Genomic DNA, 12,622 nt, shown 5'->3' on the forward strand with positions numbered 1-12,622 from the left:
AGCTAGATAGGATAAGTAAGTTGTAAAGAGGATATAAGGAGCCTACACATGTATATAGAAAGGTTAATGACTGAATTTTCCCAGCCCCTGAACAACATGACAATGGCAGTTCATTTGGAAAACCTATAAAAATCAGTGAATTAGACTTTTGTTATAGTGAAAAAAGTCCAATTTTCCACCAAGGCTGAATGTCGAGATAGGAATCTCACTGTTGAGCGGCAAGGGCCTGTTTGCTTATCTTAACATCTCGTTATTATCTATTCTAGCAGTTTGGTATTCTTCCATATGGTAGAGAGAAACTAGACAGTGACAATTCTCCATATGAAAATCAGAACAGGTAACTGGAGGCTACAGCTCTCCACTTGCTATTTCTTGGACAGAAGTCCCCGGCATCTCAGGCCACACGCTCCATGTGCAGGGACAGCGTGCAACCCCATGTCCACGGAGGCTGGCAACAGATACAAACCAGCATCACCACATCTTCCTAACATACTTCCGAACCATTGAGAAAACAGTTATCCACATAAATGTCGCACCTTGGACCACACCAACACCTTTTATTGTAATGCTACTGCCAGACTACTTCATACACAGGGACAGACACCATCTCATGGATCAGAGCAGGGCTCTTCGTTTGCTTTCTTGATGCTCATTCACTTCACATCAATTTGGATTTAACAGTATCTCTGCCTTGCCCCGCTTTAACATAATATGCTTTACCACTTCATTCAGAGCTTACAAGCTCACAGTCCTTCTGCCTTGCCCTTCCTTTTAGCACAATCACCAAGCCAGGCAGCCTGTTGTGGTTATCAGCAGTGATCAGTCAAAAGGAAATAAAAAACAAAGACAGGAAATCTAAAACAAAAGCAGATTTGTGCTAGAGAAACTCAGCAGGTCTGGCATCATCTGTGGAGAGAGAAATCGAGTTTGCCCAAAGAAGTGTCATATTGGACTTGAAATGTTAAGTCTGCTTTTTCTCCACAGATGCTGCCAGACCTGCTGAGTTTCTCCACCGCTTTCTGGTTTTGTTTAAGGGGTTGGATATGTTACTGTATATCTCTGTGCTACATCAGTACCACACCAATATCACATCTGTGTGCCTTTTCATCCTCAGCTGAATCACAAATTTGCAATGAAAGTGGAAAATAGCTATCACCACACCCACAGCGAGCAGAGTAAATGTTTATTTTTTTTAAACAAAAACAGAAGGTGCTGGAAAAACTCAGCTTGTCTGGCAGCATCTGTCAAGAGGGTCATTGGACAGGCTGCTCAGAATGATGGATTTATGAAAATGGACAATAAATGAGGCATGCTGGGAAATTGAGACAAGCCTTGACCAAAATGCTATAAACATGCTGCAGAATCCAGACAGGCTGCAGCTACAGACAAACACTACGTAATTGACCTAGCAGCTGCAGGCAATAAAATATACAACCTGAATGCTATCCCAGGACGATCAGAAACTTTGAATTGTTTGCCAGACACAGCGGCGCCTCACACCCTTATTTGGAGAGGACCGCACGACCAATGTGCACCTAACAGCTCCAGGAATGGATGCCTAAGGACCACTCTGCCATTAACATGTCAACGCCTGGTTGGGTTCAATTGATCGAGACTTGATTGATCCATTGGAGGGCGCGAACAACTACTGTATAGGAATCCTAAAAGGGCGTGAACAACTACTGTATAGGAATCACTGCAACACCACCCTCAGGTGCAGTGACACAAGACCAACCACTGTGAAGAAAAGACACCCCTGGGACCACCAGGAGAAGCTGACCAGATGATCATCGCCACGTGGATTAAGACCAAGATCTAGTGTGGTGGTATATGATCATCCAGAGTTAAGTTAAAGCTCAAGATAGTTGATTAGATTTATAGTGTAAAATGTTAGTTTATAGTGTATTTAGTTGTAATAGTTTAGGGTGTAGGTTTGCTCACTGAGCTGTAGATTTGATATCCAGACGTTTCATTACCTGGCTAGGCATCATCAGTGGCGACCTCCAAGTGAAGCGAAGCTGTTGTCGCCTGATTTCTATTTATGTTTGTCCTAGATGGGGTTCCTGGGGTTTGTGGTGATGTCATTTCCTGTTCATTTTCTGAGGGGTTGATAGATGGTATGTGCTTGTTTATGGCGTCGTGGTTGGAGTGCCAGGCCTCAAGGAATTCTCTGGCATGTCTTTTCTTAGCCAGTCCCAGGATAGATGTGTTGTCCCAGTTGAATTGGTGGTTTCTTTCATCCGTATGTAGGTCAACCAGTGAGAGAGGGTCGTGTCGTTTTGTGGCTAGCTGGTGTTTGTGTATCCTGGTGGCTAACTTTCTTCCTGTTTGTCCTACGTAGTGTTTGTGGCAGTCCTTGCATGGAATTTTGGAGATGACATTGGTTTTGTCCATGGGTTGTACTGGGTCTTTTAAGTTTGTTAGTTTTTGTTTGAGAGCGTTGGTGAATTTGTGTGCTACTAGGATTCCAAAGGGTCTTAGTAGTCTGGCTGTCATTTCTGAAACTTCTTTGATGTATGGTAAGGTAGTTAGGGTTTCTGGCTGTGTTTGGTCTGCTTGTCGTGGTTTGTTCTTGAGGAATCTGCAGACTGTATTTTTTGAGTATCCGTTCTTCTTGAATACGTTGTATTGGTGGTTCTTCTCTGTTTTCCGAAGTTCGTCTGTGCGGCAGTGTGTGGTGGCTCATTGGAATAGTGTTCTGATACAGCTTATTTGTGTGTGTCGGATGGTTGCTGGTGTAGTTAAGTATTTGGTCAGTGTTTGTCGGTTTTCTGTATACGCAGGTTTGTAGTTCTCCGTTGTCCTTTCTTTCGACTGTGACGTCCAGGGATGTGAGTTTACTGTCAGTTTCTTCCTCCTTGGTGAACTTTATGCCTGTGAGGATGTTGTTGATGATGTTAAATGTCTCTTCTATCTTGTTTCGTTTTGTGGTGACAAAGGTGTCATCTACATAGTGGACCCGGATTTTTGGTTTGATCGTTGGTAGGGCTGTTTGTTCTAGTCTTTGCAAATCTACACCCTAAACCTCAACCTGAGCTACACACCTTCACAAACCTTGCAAAAACCTATGGGCGCAACATGCTATAACTTGCCCGAAGATGGGAAAGGAATGCCATCCGAAAGAGTTCCACCTGCGAACAACTGTACTTCCTGCATGAATGTTTGAGTAAACAGGTACTGCCAAAATGTCTCCAATACAAACCACCGATAAAAACACCTCAAGCCAGAAGTTTAACAGAATGAAACGGCCGCAGAATGCTCCGAGAACTAATCAATGATGCCCATGACAGACTCTGAAAATACAACCGGGGAAATTGCATGCCAAAAACCGTTATTCAAACAAGCAACAAATCAAGAATGGACAGATGTGGTAGAACGAGCCATAAACACCAAACAACGACAAACACAGATAAAGAAAATTCGGAACCTGAAGAAAAAACTTGACAAACTCACAAAAAAAGACAAAACCGATAACACAGGGGCATGGATAAAGAACTTATCAGACCGGACCCTATCAGACACAGAAAAAGCGGTACTAGTAAAAGGACTAAATTTCAATTACCGAGACGTTGACAAGAAGGATTTCCTCGCGGCATTAGAAACCACATTGAAGACAACAAACTCACGGAAGAAACACAACAAACTATCAGACAGACAGTTGCACCTACTCTGAGCCGAAAGAGGGAAGGAAACAAAATGAACACACAAGAAAAGAAAGCCCTAGAGAAGCTCAAAAAAGACAAAAACATCGTTATATTACCTGCAGACAAAGGGTCGGCTCACAGTCATCCTGAACAGAAGGGACCACATAGAAAAAGCCAATGCACTACTCGCAGACACCAACACCTACCAAAAGGTGGCGCTAGACCTGACCCCACAACTAGGAAACAAGATTACGTATCTCCTAAGAAAATTACACAATTCTGGATAATTAAACAAGACAGAATTCCAGAAAATGAAACCAGACGGGATCAACACCCCACGATTCTACGGACTACCAAAAATCCATAAACCAGGAGCCCTCCTCAGACCTATAGTCTCACTACCCGGAACACCAATCTTACAGACTGGCCAAAGAACTACACGCAAGACTGAAATACCTAGTATAAGAGTCACAGCACTCCATCCACTCCACCCAGGAATTCCTAAAAAGCATCAAAAACACCAAAATAGAGGAAGACGAAGCAATGATCTCATTCGATGTAACAGCACTGTTCACCTCCATCAACATCGACCTGGCAAAGGAAACACTTACCACACTTTTAGAAGAGACCATCTCACACACACCCCAACCACCATCAATCACATTACCAACGAAAACATCATGAAACTAGTGGACCTGTGCCTCACCACCCACTTCACCTTCGACAACATAATCTACAAACAAACCAACGGCACACCCATGGGATCTCCGCTATCAGGATTCATAGCAGAAGCGGTAATGCAAAGGCTAGAACAAACAGCCCTACCAATCATCAAACCAAAAATCCGGGTCCGCTACGTAGATGACACCTTTGTCATCACAAAACAAAACAAGATAGAAGAGACATTTAACATCATCAACAACACCCTCACAGGCATAATGTTCACCAAGGAGGAAGAAACCGACAACAAACTCACATTCCTGGACGTCACAGTTGAAAGAAAGGACAACGGAGAACTACAAACCTGTGTATACAGAAAACCGACAAACACTGACCAAATACTTAACTACACCAGCAACCATCCCAACACACACAAATAAGCTGTATCAGAACACTATTCCAATGAGCCACCACACACTGCAGCACAGACGAACTTCGGAAAACAGAGGAGAACCGCCTATACAACGTATTCAAGAAGAATGGATACTCAAAAAATACAGTCTGTAGATTCCTCAAGAACAAACCATGACAAGCAGACCAAACACAGCCAGAAACCCTAACCACCTTACCATACATCAAAGAAGTTTCAGAAATGACAGGCAGACTACTAAGACCCTTCGGAATCCTAGTAGCACACAAACCCACCAACACTCTCAAACAAAAACTAACAAACTTAAAAGACCCAGTACAACCCATGGACAAAACCAATGTCATCTCCAAAATTCCATGCAAGGACTGCCACAAACACTACGTAGGACAAACAGGAAGAAAGTTAGCCCCCAGGATACACGAACACCAGCTAGCCACAAAAAGACACGACCCTCTCTCACTCGTTGACCTACACATACGGATGAAAGAAACCACCAATTTGACTGGGACAACACATCTATCCTGGGACAGGCTAAGCAAAGACATGCCAAAGAATTCCTAGAGGCCTGGCACTCCAACCACGACGCCATAAACAAACATATAGATCTAAATACCATCTATCAACCCCTCAGGAAACGAACAGGAAATGACATCACCACAAACCCCAGGAACCCCATCCAGGAGAAACATATAAATAGAAAACAGGAGACAACAGCTTCCCTTCACTTGAAGGTCGCCACTGATGATGTTACCTAGCCAGGTAATGAAACGTCTGGATATCAAACCTACAGCTCAGCGAGCAAACCTACACCCTAAACCTCAACCTGAGCTACAAACCTTCACAAACCTTGCAAAAAAGTTGTTATAGTATTAATTCTATTAAGTAAATAAATGTTATTGTTTCTTATTATTGAGTTGACTCGCAGTTTCTTTGCTAGATTTCAGAGTTAAACACACTGTGGGGCAGACACAACAAGAAATTAATGTTAACCTTGATTTCTTTTCACAGATGCTGCCAGACCTACTGAGCTTTACGAGCACCTTCTGTTTTTATTTCTGATTTACAGCATCCGCAGTTCTTTCATTTTTATTTTTCTGTTTGCGCACATGGACTCTGCTTGTGAGCAATGTGAAACCTTCGAGAGGCAATTGCATCAGTCAGGCACTTTAACAGTACAGCTTAAAGACATCTGTAGTTATAGCACCCTACATATGTTACCGACAGTGCGGTATACTAATCCTGGTCAGAAGCAATCTTCACCAGCACATTAGGCATTGCAGATGGAAGATAGCCATCTCTGTGAGATAGATGTAATTACAGGTGACCTTAAAAATATCACCAGTAGGTCTACAAATGACAAAAACAATTCATAGTCTCATAGGCTGCAACCTTAAACTGTAAGCATTTGCCCAGATGCTATTTTATCCATGCTGCCTTTTGTGGGCAGTGTTGGGGGTCAGGAAGGTTTCAGGAGTCCGACTATGTCTACAATCTCCTGTTTGTATTTGTGTGGCATGGTTTATGCTGCATACAATGGAATTAGGTCATCTATGTCAAAGTCTATGTCGAGGCATTCCAAGGCCCTCCTTGTTGGAATTCTTCATGTACCACTACGTGGAGGACTATGTCAAAATATTATTTGTGTGTGCTGCAAATACTGACTGCTTACACTGCTAAGGGCCTGTTCGGTTTCTGACATTCCCTACACAGGCCCATTGGACCAATGCATCTAGTTATGCCAGGGGTTATTGTCACTGTGGCCATAGCAATGAAGGTGCAGGGAAATGGAGGAGGTACAAATGTGCCAGGGAGCCCAGGAACAGCAGCAATGGCTCCTGGACAGCTTCCATACAATGAAACTGCAACTGAAGGTAACCGCAGGACATGGATATGGTACAGGAGCCAAAAATCTATCATCATCCAACCCATTTCCTTCAGATGAGCAAACCAATGGGCTGAGAAGTGGCAGATGGAGTTTAATTCAGATAAATGTGAGGTGCTACATTTTGGGAAAGCAAATCTTAGCAGGACTCATATACTTAATGGTAAGGTCCTAGGAAGTGTTGCTGAACAAAGAGACCTTGGAGTGCAGGTTCATAGCTCCTTGAAAGTGGAGTCGCAGGATAGTGAAGAAGGTGTTTAGTATGCTTTCTTTTATTGGTCAGAGTATTGAGTACAAGAGTTGGGAGGTCATGTTACGGCTGTACAGGACATTGGTTAGGCCACTGTTGGGATATTGCATGCAATTCTGGTCTCCTTCCTATCGGAAAGATATTGTGAAACTTGAAAGGGTTCAGAAAACATTTACAAGGATGTTGCCAGGTTTGGAGGATTTGAGCTATAGGAAGAGGCTGAACAGGCTGGGACTGTTTTCCCTGGAGCATCGGAGGCTGAGGGCTGACCTTATAGAGGTTTACAAAATTATGAGGGGCATGGCTAGGGTAAATAAGCAAAGTCTTTTCCCTGGGGTCAGGGAGTCCAAAACTAGAGGGTATAGGTTTAGGGTGAGAGGGGAAAGACATAAAAGAGATCTAAGCAGCAACTTTTTCACACAGAAGGTGGTATGTGTATGGAATGAGCAGCCAGACGTTGTGATGGAGGCTGGTACAATTGCAACATTTAAGAGGCATTTGGATGGGTATATGAATAGGAAGGGTTTGGAGGGATATGGGCCGGGTGCTGGCAGATGGGACGAGGTTAGGTTGGGATATCTAGTGGGCATGGACGGGTTGGACCGAAGGGTCTGTTTCCATGCTGTACATCTCTATGACTCTATAAGATGCATAGCCACCGCAGACTGAAAATCTGCAGAGACACCATCAGAACTATGCTAGCAGTTGGAGCAGGATTTGTGACCTGAAGCATAGATGACCATCATATCTGGGAACTCCTGAAGGTGACACCTGCACGGAATGTTTGTGCAACTAGTTGTCTCCAAGGATCTACTGGGGATTTGTGTGGAATCTCTCAGTCCTCAAATACCCCCAAATGAGGCAAGGCTGTCACAGATGCCATTTGTGACAGATCAAACCACTGCATCTCATTTTCTCCATGATGAGGTCAGTGCTCTAACCCGGACAGTTGGCTTTCCCGGGTTGTTCCCAGAGCATTAAAGGATATACGCACGTTATGCTGCAAGAATCAATATCATCACATTGCAGACCTATCAACAGAAAAGTGCCAGATTTTAAATGTTTCTGTGCCTGGTACCTGAATGCTGTCAAGATATCATTGAGAACCCTTATATTCCTGCTACATTTCAAGGGCTGAACGTCTTACAGAAATGATTACTGTGTCATAAGGCCAAACCCGTGCTATCATGGCTGATAGTCCATTATGCAACTGCCGAACTGGGGTTGAACATACATTTGTTGAATATTGAAGTCCCTTAAAAACTGAATTTTCCCGCTGTGTACTACATCGCACGGGATTTTGTTTAAGAGCTATTATAGCAGAATGTAAATTTGCAAAAATCTAACATACAAAAGCAAAGGGAAGAATTATAAAAATGCCCAACACTAGCACCAACAATTCATCTGGTGCCAAACACATCCTATTATCAGTGTGTTATTTTTGAAAATAAGTTAAAAACAAACTGTAAACTAACCCTCAAGTGAAGGCAGACAAGGGGACAATGATCATCTGATATCATGAGTGGCTGTCTCATGGCCATTGGCCAAAAGGATTCCGAAATTGATTGACACTGTGTAAACTACCTGCTCATAGAAATATGAGATTACAATTAGTACCAGGCTCAGAGAGGATTACTCAGGATAGAAGGCACCAGGGGAAACCTGTTGGGCTAGACCCCGTCCTCAGCTGGAATAACTGTGCAGGGGTCAAACTGTGACAGAAGCCAAATCTGTATTGGAAAAGCCACACAGGGGCCAAGAGAATTAAGGAGCCAGATTCTGTGCTGGAGTAACGAGGCTGGGGCTCGGACAAATCTGCACTGACCAAGAGTAATCTGGACTCAGAGTAGAGACAAGATCCTCTCAGAGAGTAGTTCTCATCAAGCAGACCTTGTAGATAATAGTCTTCATCCAGCAGGTTTTTTTTAGATTAGATTACTTAGACTACTTAGTGTGGAAACTGGCCCTTCGGCCCAACAAGTCCACACCAACCCGCCAAAGCGCAACCCACCCAGACCTATTCCCCTACATTTACCCCTTCACCTAACACTACGGGCAATTTAGCATGGCCAATTCACCTAACCTGCAAATTTTTGGATTGTGGGAGGAAACCAGAGCACCCAGAGGAAAAACCCACGCAGACACAGGGAGAATATGCAAACTCCACATGCAACTCCGAGGCTGGAATTGAACCTAGGACCCTGGTGTTTTGAGGCAGCAGTGCTAATCACTGAGCCACTGTGCCGCCCTAAGGGTGCTATTGGCTTATGCTGTTTTCAGATATTTCGAGATCATACTAGTTAACATTTTCAGTGCGCCTCCGAATGAAGGACTTGTGGTGTAGCCCACTTTCTATTTGTATGTTTGGGTTTCCTTGGGTTGGTGATGTCATTTCTTATAGTGATGGTATTTCTTGTTCATTTTCTCAGGTGGTGATAAATGGGATCCATGTCAATGTATTTGTTGATAGAGTTCCAGTTGGAATGCCATGCTTCTAGGAATTCTCATGCATGTCTCTGTTTGGCTTGTCCTAGGATGGATGTGTTGTCCAGTCAAAGTGGTGTCCTTCCTCATCTATATGTTAGGATACTAGTGAGAGTGGGTCATGTCTTTTTGTGGCTAGTTGATGTCCATGTATCCTGGTGGCTAATTTTCTGCCTGTTTGTCCAATGTCGTGTTTGTTACAGTTCTTTGATATAATATCTTGCGAGAATTGTAACAAACACTACATTGAACAAACAGGCAGAAAACTAGCCACCAGAATACATGAGCATCAACTAGCCATAAATATACATAACCCACTCTCACTAGTATCCTTACATATGGATGAGGAAGGACACCACTTCAACTGAGACAACACATCCATCCTAGGACGAGACAAACAGAGACACGCAGGAGAATTCCTAGAAGCATGGCATTCCAACCGGAACTCTATCAACAAACACATTGACTTGGATCCCATTTACCACCCCCTGAGAAAAAGAACAGAAAATGACATCACCAACCCCAGGAAACCCAAACATATAAATAGAAAGCAGGCTAAATCACCAGTGCTTCATCTGGAGGCTCACTGAAGATGTTACCCAGTATGGTGACGAAACATCTGAAAACAAACTGTCCACCTCAGCGAGCAAACCTACATCCAGAGAAGGGACAGATGTGTAGAATAATTCTAAAGAGGTTAGGTGTAGGTATACAAAAATGGCAGGGTGTCCTTAATAAGCCACTGAAGGTTAACATGCAGGTGCAGCAAGCAATTAGGAGTTATTAGAAGAGGATTTGATATCAGAAGTCTTGCTCCAATATACAGAACCTTGGTTAAACCATATCTGAAGTACTGTGTCAAGCTTTTGTCCCTTTATTTTAGAAAGGATATTATTTCAGAGAGATTGTAGTGCAAGTTGGGAGAGTTTTCACTTCAAAGAAAATTCATTGAAATCTACAAATCACTTCAAATGTAGATTCAGGGAAGATGGCTCTCCTGATTGTGGATTTTAGAAGCTGAGGACAGAATTCCAAAATAAGGGGAGAGCCACTTAGAACAGAGATGAGGATAAATTTGGTTTATGAATCCTTGGAATTATCTAACCCAGATGTCCGAGAGTTTTTGTCTGCCACATTGAGCAGACAATAAATATCTATGACATAAAGGAAATTAGCGACAATATAAAGCAAAAAGCATTGAAGTACATGATCAGCCACAATTATATTGCAAGAAGGAGCAGTTCAATTCTTAGTATTAGGTTCCTATTATTTATGTGTAATAAATTGGGAGTCATGCCTATGTTAAAGTGTGTAGTAGACTCATTATATTGTGATATCGTTATTATATGTTATTTCACACGATGTTTCTCTTTATTGTTTATGTTTGTATCAAAACAACATTATCATTTGCATTAAAATTAAAGTCAATTCATTAGGTCCCTAATCCTGCTGGCATTTCAGAGATAAATGTTAATCTTCCCTTGTCAGGCAGAAATAAATAGCTGGGCAGTCAAACAAAAAACCCAATTGTTTTGCTTTCCTGTGGGACCCCAATGTGATAACACTGCCAAAAAGACAGACCTGCTTCAAATGAGCAGATCAAGCTCTGATGGCATAACTGGGTTCAGTCTTTCTGGATATCCAGCCCATTCCTGTCAATCAGAACCAAAAGGCAGATTTTCTGTATCCTTTGCTCCTTTATAGACTAGAAGCAGCATCAGTGTTCTTCCAATCCTCAATGAAACCTGTCTCCTGTTCACCCTTGTGCCAAGAAACATTGCGATTTCTGACAAGTTTAGGCAAGTGACTACTGGAAGTTCAGAAGTTTAAAATAAAGAGAGAATTTCCACCCACTTCACCATGCATTGAGTCAATTCTGACAAGATCGATTCCTTTGTACAAAGTACTTTCAACACCCCTGTAGAAGCTGGGCAGATCATAACTGCTGTGGTTTATATTTTTGCAGCTGAGAAGCAAGCTGCTTAATTACCTTAAAGCCTGGAAAATTCCACATTCTGTACTGCTTTAGGTAGATGAATAGCAAAGCTTGTGTTAGTACATCTCAACATACTGCTATACAAATGAGTTCTACAGTATTAGGGCAGCATGAAGTAGGTGCAAAGGTATCAACGTCATGAATCAAGGACAATGAAAAAATTCCTGTCAGTTTGTCTTGCAGTATTCTTGCACTGTAGACATAATGAAGAATTATAAACATTACCCTAAACTCTGTTGTGGTCTACATTTATGCCCTTTTGTTCTTGATTTAACCATAAATGCTCCATTTCTCCCTTTCATTTTAAAAACCCACCTCTCTTCCAGTGGAAAATGCTTTAACTTGCTCAATGTTTTCTGATTGTTGCACTCTCTTCATTCTGGCAATATTTTATAAATAATTTCTGCATTTTTTCCCATTTGTCAATAATATTTCCATCAGCTGGAGATCAGAATTACACAAACTATGTTTTTGTCAAGTCTACAAAAAAAAGTAAATATTTTATGTTCACATTTTATTATGCAACTCTCAAAATGAACAATCACTTTCTTCACTCATCTTGCACCAATACCTTTAATGATTTACATATCTACATTTCCACATTTCTTCCCTGCTGTACTCCAATCAGGTGGGTGGGTGGAGCTGGGAGAGAGTTTGAAGAGAATCTGATGGAGCATTGTACTAATGTCACTGAATAAATCTAGAACCAAATCTTGTGCTAACGTTCTGGGGACACTGGTTCAAATCCCACCTTGGTAAACTGGCTTAATTGCAATTAAAATGTGGAATTGAATGAAAGCTTAATGAGCATGTAACCACAATGGATTCTAACCAAACAAAAATCTGGCTCACTAATGCCCATTGAATAAGGAAATCTGCTATCCTTTTCTGGCCCAGCCCAGGTGACTCCAAACCCGTAGCCATTTTGTTTCCTTAGCTTTCTTCTGCTCTCTGGGCAATTAGGAATGGACAATAAATGTTGGTCTAGCCAACAATGTCCACACCCCATAAAGGAATATTTTAAACTAAGTAACTGCACTGGTAAACCAAGTTAGTGCTCTAGGGACAGCAGCTTGAATTTAAATTTCATTATGTAATCTGGAATACAGGTATAAAGCCAGTCTCCGTAATGGGGACCTTCACAATTATCATCAATTGTTCTATAAAATAATCTTGTTCACTGAAGAAATCAGCTATCATTTTCCTGTCTAGCCTACACATTAACTCCAGGTTTGCAACAATGTATTTGAATGCCCTCAAATATCCTCACAGGTCA

This window comes from Chiloscyllium plagiosum, unplaced genomic scaffold (genome assembly GCF_037043375.1).
Source record: "Chiloscyllium plagiosum isolate Xiang-an unplaced genomic scaffold, Cpla_swu_hap1 HiC_scaffold_16, whole genome shotgun sequence".
NCBI lineage: Eukaryota > Metazoa > Chordata > Chondrichthyes > Orectolobiformes > Hemiscylliidae > Chiloscyllium > Chiloscyllium plagiosum.